Source organism: Quercus suber, unplaced genomic scaffold, assembly GCF_002906115.3.
Source record: "Quercus suber isolate HL8 unplaced genomic scaffold, Cork oak 2.0 scaffold_95, whole genome shotgun sequence".
Taxonomy (NCBI): domain Eukaryota; kingdom Viridiplantae; phylum Streptophyta; class Magnoliopsida; order Fagales; family Fagaceae; genus Quercus; species Quercus suber.
In genome coordinates, this window is record NW_027069560.1 from 1132266 (window position 1) to 1141818 (window position 9553).

The 9553-nt window shown below is 38.6% G+C and overlaps 1 pseudogene; it reads left to right on the top strand.

Moving 5' to 3' along the window:
* The first annotated feature begins 1857 nt into the window (after positions 1-1857).
* Positions 1858-6538, top strand: LOC111992803 (uncharacterized; annotated as a pseudogene).
* The last annotated feature ends 3015 nt before the right edge of the window (positions 6539-9553 follow it).

A 9553-nucleotide genomic window follows, 5' to 3' on the forward strand; every position in this document is an offset into this window, starting at 1 on the left:
CAGCAGGGCAAGGGAAAGGGTAAGGTTATCTTTCAAGAGAGGGGGATTTCAAGTCGGACCGCTACAACAATAACAAGTGGTTAACATTGTGCTAGGCAGTCTGGGCCTACAACTCCTCAAGTGGTTAACATTGTGTTCTGAGAACTGGTGCATCGAGTTTTGGAGAAGATCAAGAACGAGTCATACTTCAAATAGCCGAACAAGATGAGTGGAGACCCTTTGAGGCGCAATCAGAGCCTTCATTGCCAATACCACTAAGAGCGAGAGCATACCACTGAGGACTGCATAACTCTGTGGAACCATCTGGAGCAACTGGTCAAAGAGGGAAGGTTACAACAGTTTTTGTATCGGCCTAGTAGGCAGGGAGACCAATAAAGGTCAGGGGCTTAGGGGAACTGATGAAAATCAACAAGCATTCAAGGATCCATTACATGTTCCAGTTGGGCCTATTGCTAAAGCAAGATCCAAGAAGATCAAAGAAGCACTTAATGGGCTGATTCAAGAGATTTGGGCTGATTCTAACGGAGGACATTCCAAACTTAGCCCAAAGGAAGATGAAGGCGTAATAAATTTAATCCAAGCTATGAAGGGCTAATCTGGCTTAATTAGGTGTGATTTATGGCGTGGATTAATGGCTGATTGATTTTCTAGCTCCATATTAGTTAATGGATATTTTTTCTATTCTGGAGCATCTAATTTTGGACTAGATCTACCTTAATTTTAGGCTTTTATTATTTAGAACGTTTTTAGCTATTTTTTCCTATTTTAGATCTGCTAATTTAAGACCAAATCAACTTTTATTTAGGGTTTTATTATTTAGTACGTTTTTTATATTTTTCTATTTTCAGTCATGCCTTATAAATAGCATACAGTCATTGTAATAAGAGATTATTGAATAAAAATTAGAAAAGGTGAGGCTTTGCTCTTTTTTTGGTTCTTCAAGAACTGTGAACTTATCAGGGATTCTTCTTTGTGGTGTTCAAACTTTATACCTTTGGTTCATGATTCCATTATAATCATTGGGTCAAGGTCTGTTACTTATACCTTTGGTTTGTGTTTCACTTATAAATGTTGGGTCAGGGTTCTATTAAAATCTGAATTTTAGCTTTCTTGGGCAATTATTCCAATATTGTTTGTTGGGTCTCAAAGCGTGTCAATTGAGGTTCGCATCATTTGGTATCAGAGCACAGGTTCTAAAATCAGTTTTCTTTCCCTTTATCTTTTGTTTCCTGTTATCATCTTGTCTTGTTCCTTTTGTGTTCTTTATTCCTCGTTCTTATTTTGTGACGTGCACTAGGTTAAAATTGTGCACCAAGCTCCCAAATAAAAAGAAAAAAAAAGGCGTGAAAAAAAAAAGAGCGTAAAAAAAAAATAAAAAAAAAAAGAAGAGACTTCAAAAAATAAAAAAAAAAGAAAAATTGTTTGTAGTTTCAATTCTTTCAAAACCAAAATATTATTTTCTTTTGTCCTCTTCCTTTGATTTAGTGTTTTTGTCATATTTTCTTGCCATTGGTATTAGTTTAAATAATACAAGTTGAATTTCTTGATCAAGTTTATTAGTTTAAGCAGAACTGAAAAGGGGAAGCTACGAGTGGAAAAAGGAAAGAGAGTGTGAGACTAATATTGGGAAAAAGCCAATTTAAGAGTGAGACACGAGTGTGAGTGACATAATTTGAGTGTAAACACGTGAGGGAGTGTTGTGAGGAATTATTTCTAACATTTCTTTGTAGTTTCAAAATTATGTCTTGCAGGGACGAAGCATCAAATATAGGAGGGGAGGAGTCATCCATCATGTTGCAAGCTATGCAACAACAATTTGAACGTATGAACGTGGTGTTTAATGATATTTGAGATCGGATGGATAGGCAAGACGCTATTATTGCTTTTTTGCGTGAGGAGCGTCCCCAAAGAGCCCCTAATGCTAGAAGGCAAGGAAGGCGTGCGTGCATGGATGATTCTGATGACTACCATAAGGATGAGTTTGAAGATAAAGAGGATCAAGCTTCATTAAACAATGAGGGCAGGTTTGCGCGAAGGGGAGAAAGGCGTGGTAGAGGTTTCCGAAGAGATCCAAGGTGGCAAGATGGGATTGATAGAAGCCTAGGAAACATCAAAATGAAGATACCATTGTTCCAAGGAAGAAATGATCCAGAAGTGTACTTGAAGTGGGAGACGAAGGTGGAGTTCATCTTTGAGTGCCACAACTACTCCGAGGAGAAAAAGGTAAAACTAGCTATGATTGAGTTTACTGACTATGCTATTATATGGTGGGATCAACTTGTGATGAACAGAAGAAGAAACTATGAGAGGCCTATTGAGACATGGGAGGAAATGAAGGCCACTATAAGGAGGCGGTTTGTCCCTAGTCACTACTATAGGGACTTGTATCAGAAATTACAAAGTCTTACTCAAGGCTATAGGAGCGTGGATGACTATCACAAAGAGATGGAGATTGCCATGATTCGGGCTAATGTAGAGGAGGATAGAGAAACAACTATGGCAAGGTTTCTGAATGGGCTGAATCGGGACATTGCCAACGTGGTGGAGTTGCAGCACTATGTGGAGTTGGAGGACATGGTGCACATGGCAATAAAGGTAGAATGACAGCTTAAAAGGAAAGGAACCCGGTCATTTCAAAATCCGGGCTCTTCTACTTCATGGAGGTCAAATGGGAGGAAAGATGAAGGGGCTGTTTTCAAGTCCAAAACTGAACCACCAAAAAGGAGCGATAAAGCTCCCAATGTTTAAAAAGGCAAAAATGAATCACAAACTCGTAATCATGATATTAAGTGTTTTTGTTGTTTGGGAGTAGGTCATACAGCTTCACAATGCCCAAATAAGAGGACTATGATCGCACATATTGATGGAGAGGTGGAAACTGAAAGTGAAGGAGATGATGATCAAATTCCAACACTTGAGGATGCTTGTGATGATAATGTAGAGTATTCAGTGGAGGGTGAGTCACTTGTGGCTAGGCGTGCTTTAAGTGCCCAAGTCAAAAAGGATGATATGGAACAACAAAGGGAGAATATTTTTCATACTAGATGCCACGTCAACAATAAGGTATGTAATATGATCATTGATGGAGGGAGCTGTACTAATGTAACTAGCACTACTTTAGTGGAAAAATTGAATTTACCTACCTTGAAACACCCTGGGCCATATAAGTTGCAGTGGTTGAATGATTGTGGAGAGGTTAAGGTAAATAGGCAAGTACTGGTTTCTTTTTCAATTGGGAGGTACAAGGATGAAGTACTTTGTGATGTTGTTCCAATGCATGCGGGTCACATTTTATTAGGTAGGCCTTGGTAGTTTGATAGAAGGGTCAATCATGACGGGTTCAAGAATAGGTATTATTTTGTAAAAGACAATAAAACCATTACTCTTGTACCGTTAACTCCAAGACAAGTGTATGAAGATCAAATGAAATTAAAAAAAGAGAATGACATGAAGAAAAATTGTGAGGCTGAGAGTTCAAAAAAAGATGATGAGAAAGAGAATGAAAGAAAAAAAGAGAGTGAAAACATAAAAGAGAGTGAAAAGACAAAAGAGAGTGAAAAAAAAAGAGACAAAAACGAAAAAACAAGGGAGTTTTTATGCTAAGGCGAGTGATGTTAAGAGTGCTTTTTATACAAACCAGCCTATATTTGTACTTTTGTACAAAGAGGTATGTTTTAGTACTAACGAACTTGACGAATCTTTGCCTAGTGTTGTTATCTCTTTGTTGCAGGAATATGAGGATGTGTTTCCTAATGATGTTCCTATTGGATTGCCACCTATTAGAGGAATAGAGCATCAAATTGATTTTGTGCTAGGTGCGACAATTCCTAACTGACCAGCCTATAGGAGTAATCTGGAGGAGACAAAGGAACTTCAAAGGCAAGTTGAGGAGTTGCTGACCAAAGGACATGTGAGAGAGAACATGAGTTTGTGCGCAGTACCGGTGCTGCTTGTGCCTAAGAAGGATGGAACTTGGAGGATGTGTGTTGATTGCAGGGCTATCAACAATATTACGGTAAAGTATAGACATCCCATCCCTAGGCTAGATGACATGTTGGATGAATTGCATGGATCATGTGTTTTTACAAAAATTGATTTGAAAAGTGGATATCATCAAATTAGGATGAAAGAGGTTGATGAGTGGAAAACTGCCTTTAAAACTAAATATGGATTGTATAAGTGGTTGGTAATGCCTTTTGGTCTAACTAATGCACCAAGTACATTCATGAGGTTAATGAACCATGCATTGCGTGCGTTTATAGGCAGATTTGTTGTGGTCTATTTTGATGATATTTTGGTGTATAGGAAGAACTTAGATGAGCATATCGATTATTTGCATTGTGTGCTTACTGTTTTGAGAAAAGAAAAACTATATGCCAATTTAAAGAAATGTTCCTTTTGCATGGACAAAGTGGTGTTTCTTGGTTATGTTGTTAGCGCAAAAGGAATTGAGGTGGATGCGGAAAAGGTGAAGGCTATCAAGGAATGGCCCATACCTAAGTCAATCACTAAGGTAAGAAGTTTTCATGGTTTGGCTAGTTTTTATCATCGATTTATCAAAGATTTCAGTACACTAGCCGCACCACTCACTGAAATTGTTAAAAAAATCTGTGGGTTTTAAATGGGGTAGTAAGCAAGATCGTGCATTTATTGAAATTAAAGAAAGGTTATGTGGTGCTCCTTTATTAGTATTACCTGATTTTTCTAAAACTTTTAAGATTGAGTGTGATGCCTCAGGAATCGGTATTGGAGCTGTTTTGATGCAAGAGAAGCGGCCAATAGCCTATTTTAGTAAAAAGCTAAATGGGGTAGCTTTGAACTACCCAACATATGACAAGGAGCTTTATGCACTGGTGAGAGCGTTGAAGACTTGGCAACACTACCTTTGGCCGAAGGAATTTGTCATACATACCGACCATGAGTCCTTGAAGCACTTGAAAGGGTAAGGTAAGTTGAATAAAAGACATGCCAAGTGGGTGGAATTCCTTGAGACCTTTCCTTATGTAATCAAATACGAACAAGGTAAGGAAAATATTGTGGCTGATGCATTATTAAGGAGGTATGCCCTTGTCTCTACTCTAAATGCAAAGTTATTAGGATTTGAATATGTTAAGGAATTGTATGCTAATGATGATGATTTTGCTAGTGTATATGGAGCTTGTGAAAAGGCAGTATTTGATAAATTCTATAGACTAGATGGGTACTTGTTTAGAGAGAATAGACTTTGTGTATCTAATAGTTCTATGCGTGAGTTGCTTGTGCGTGAAGCACATGGAGGTGGTTTAATGGGTCATTTTGGTGTAAGGAAGACTTTAGACGTGTTACATGAACATTTTTTTTGGCCAAAGATGAAACGTGATGTGGAGAGAGCTTGTGCTAGATGCATTACCTGTAGGCAGGCCGAATCTAGAGTCTTACCACATGGATTATACACTCTTTTGCCTGTACCTAGTGCACCTTGGGTTGATATTTCTATGGATTTTGTTTTAGGCTTGCCTAGATCAAGGAATGGTAAGGATTCAATTTTTGTGGTTGTTGATAGGTTTTCTAAGATGACACATTTCATATCTTGTCATAAAACAGATAATGCAACCCACATTGCTGATTTGTTCTTTAGAGAGATAGTATGACTCCATGGTGTTCCTAGGAGTATTGTGTCTGTTGTGATGTTAAGTTCCTTAGCTATTTTTGGAAAGTCTTGTGGGGAAAGTTGGGAACTAAACTATTGTTTTTGACTACTTGTCACCCCTAAACAGATGGACAAACTGAGGTAGTAAATAGAACTTTATCTACTTTATTGCTTACTATAATTCAGAAGAACTTGAAAAATTGTGAGGATTGTTTGCCATTCATTGAGTTTGCATATAATCGAAGTGTTCATTCTACTACTAATTTTTCACCATTTGAGATTGTTTATGGTTTTAATCCACTAACTCCTTTGGATTTGCTGCTTTTACCAGTTAATGAAATGACTAGTTTGGATGGTGAAAGGAAGGCTGAGATGGTGAAGAAACTCCATGAAAGTGTACGGAAACATATAGAAAAGAAAAATGAGTAATATGCAACCAATGCCAATAAGGGCCGTCGACAAGTCCTCTTTGAACTGGGTGATTGGGTTTGGGTGCATATGAGAAAAGAAAGATTTCCAACCCGTAGGCGGTCTAAGCTACATCCTAGAGGGGATGGTCAATTTCAAGTCCTTGAGAGAATCAATGATAATGCATACAAGTTGGATCTTCCAGGTGAGTATAATATTAATGCTACATTTAATGTCTCTGATCTTTCTCCTTTTGATGTAGGTGACGATTCGAGGATAAATTCTTTTGAAAAGAGGGGGAATGATGAAAATCAACAAGCATTCAAGGATCCATTGCATGTTCCAGTTGGGCCTATTATTAAAACAAGATCCAAAAAGATCAAAGAAGCACTTAATGGGCTGATTCAAGAGATTTGGGCTGATTCTAATGGAGGACATTCCAAACTTGGCCCAAAGGAAGATGAAGACGTCATAAATTTAATCCAAGCTATGGAGGGCTAATCTGGCTTAATTGGGCGTGATTTATGGCGTGGATTAATGGCTGATTGATTTTCTAGCTCCATATCAGTTGTAGGGTTAGGATTTGTGGCCCAAGCCTAAAACAATGAATTTGTAGAGTATGAGTGAAAGAGCTAGGTTAAGTATGGGCTTAACAACAACGAATCACAACCCTTAAGCACAAGCCAACATGAATTTGCATATAAAGAATGGATATCCGAAGAGCTATATTATTGATTATCTGGCAAATACAAATCTTAGGGTTACAGCAAAGTTCTTTTCTCTCTTCTTTTTTTCTCCTCCCCCCCCTTTGTTAGGAGCTTCTTTCCTTTATATAACCTCCCTTCTCTTCATCTCCATCGTCCACTTGTACCTCATCCGTGAGTCTACTTGAGTATATGTCACATTAAGCATCTCCTTTAGCTCTGTGTAAGTGGCGGTAGGTAAGGATACATTGTTCAGGGGTCTTTTCCACATAAATGCGGCCAGAAAAGTTACTTTAGAGCATTAAATACGGTGGTAGCAGCTTTCCTTTTAGGTATTTCTTTATCCTTATCGTCTCCCAGTGTACTCAGAGCTTATCTTAATCAGGAGGAGTCCTTGGAAGATCATCTTCACCTTTTATACGTTCAATTGATCTATACTATTCGCGTCGGAGGAATATAACCTCCTCAGATGGAAGATGACCTCTTCGGATTGTAATTACTCTTCCCTCTGAGGGTCCCACTTCCAGATGGGGCTTGCCCTTACCATCTCCTTCTTCTCGGTCACACAGTAGCCCTCATATGGGCTCTCGGCCCACTATGTTAGACTGAGCCCTTTTTCCCCCACATCAGTTAATGGATATTTTTCTTAGTCTGGAGCATCTAATTTTGAACTAGATCTACCTTAATTTTAGGCTTTTATTATTTAGAACGTTTTTAGCTATTTTTCCTATTTTAGATTTGCTAATTTAAGACCAAATCAACTTTTATTTAGGGTTTTATTATTTAGTACGTTTTTTATATTTTTCTATCTTCAGTCATGCCTTATAAATAGCATGCACTCATTGTAATAAGAGATTATTGAATAAAAATTAGAAAAGGTGAGGCTTTGCTCTTCTTTTGGTTCTTCAAGAACTGTGAACTTATCAGGGATTCTTCCTTGTGGCGTTCAAACTTTATACCTTTGGTTCGTGATTCCATTATAATCATTGGGTCAAGGTCTGTTACTTATACCTTTGGTTCATGTTTCACTTATTAACGTTGGGTCAGGGTTCTATAAAATCTGAATTTTAAGTTTCTTGGGCAATTATTCCAATATTGTTTGTTGGGTCTCAAAGCGTGTCGATTGAGGTTCGCATCAGGAACACTTGTTCAAGGCCCCCTTTAGGTACAATTAATGTCATCTTTGCTGCACCTGGACGGACTGATTATCATCCCTCCAGGGTGATGTCTATAGTTCGGCTACTAGTTGAGTACTCTAATTCTGAGTCAAAAAGAGCTAGAGTGGAGATCCAACCGGCACTGAGTTTTTCAGACGAGGACAAGATTGGAATCATCTAGCCACACGATGACACTTTAGTGGTCACCCTCAAAATCAAAGGGTGTGATGTTAAAAAAGTGATGGTGGATCAAGGCAGTGGGGCAGAGATTATGTACCCCGACCTGTACAATGGACAAGGCCTAAAGTCCGAGAATTTGATAGCCTATGATTCACCTCTGGTAAGTTTTAATGGGAAGATTGTCATTCCAAAGGGTCAGATTAGACTAACCCTGTAGACAGGTTCAGAAGTGGTTGAGGTGGGTTTCATCGTAGGAGCTGCATAGTCTCCCTACACGGCCATTGTGGCAAGACTCTAGCTTTATGCCCTAGGAACTGTTTCTTTAACTCTACATTTGAAAGTGAAATATCCATCAGGGGACCAGATTAAAGAGCTGGTAGGGAGTTAGTCCATGGCTAGGCAGAGCCTCGTGGCTGCAATTATGCATCAATCTGCAGCTGAGTCCTCGGCCTCTGTTGAGGGAGGCTTATGGCAGTCAAAGTCTCCAGTGTTACCTTTAGATAAGCCAACCAAGGAGGCGAAATGTGAGGATTTAGAGAAATTTGCTATAGCTGATGACCCGAAGAAGTTTTTTTAAGTTGGGGCTCAGCTACCGCCTCAGGAGAAGGAAGGGCTGGTAGAGTTCCTCAAGAGGAACGTTGATGTGTTCCCTTGGAATGCCTATGAAGCTCCAGGAGTGGATCCGAGCTTCATCTGCCATCATTTGAACGTCGATCCATCTATCACTTCTAGAAAGTAACCACCTCGGCGCTCATCTGAAGATCATTCTGACATTGTCAAAGACAAGGTGATGAAGCTTAAGCAGGTAGGGGCGATTAAAGAAGTGTTTTACCCTGAATGGTTGGCCAACACTATGGTTGTGAAAAAGAAAAATGGAAAGTGAAGGGTATGTGTGGACTTCACAAATCTGAACAAGGCCTGCCCGAAAGACCCTTTCCCTATACCTCGGATAAGCCAGCTAGTGGATGCCACTATAGGTCTGTTAGGATTAGTGCCCTTAAATCCTATTGTATGATGCTATGTATGATATTAAATGTGACATTATGTATGACTTAATATTGTGATTGATAAAGTTGTTTTATTATTATCTAAAATAATGGTAACATGAATATTTGGACATTATCATATAGTCCATGTGATGCATAGTATGTGATTTATGTGAAAAGTCATAGAAGATATAAATCACAGGTTCTTTGTAAACTCAAAATTTTAGTTCGTAGTCGGAGATGAAATTGAGCGCCTCATCTGTGAAGACTATAAAATATCAACTAAGATTATTTGTCTTGATCATAGAAGTTGAGACTTCTAATTGATGTGTTGATATGTTTTAAGAGTTAAGACATATTGAACTAGACCGCTGTGAGATTTAGGGCCTGTTTGGTTTACTCCTAACTCAATACTTAATTCTCATATCTCATTTCTTGTCATTCAAACCCAGTTCTTATGTCTCATATCTCTATCTCTACTTTTTCTTT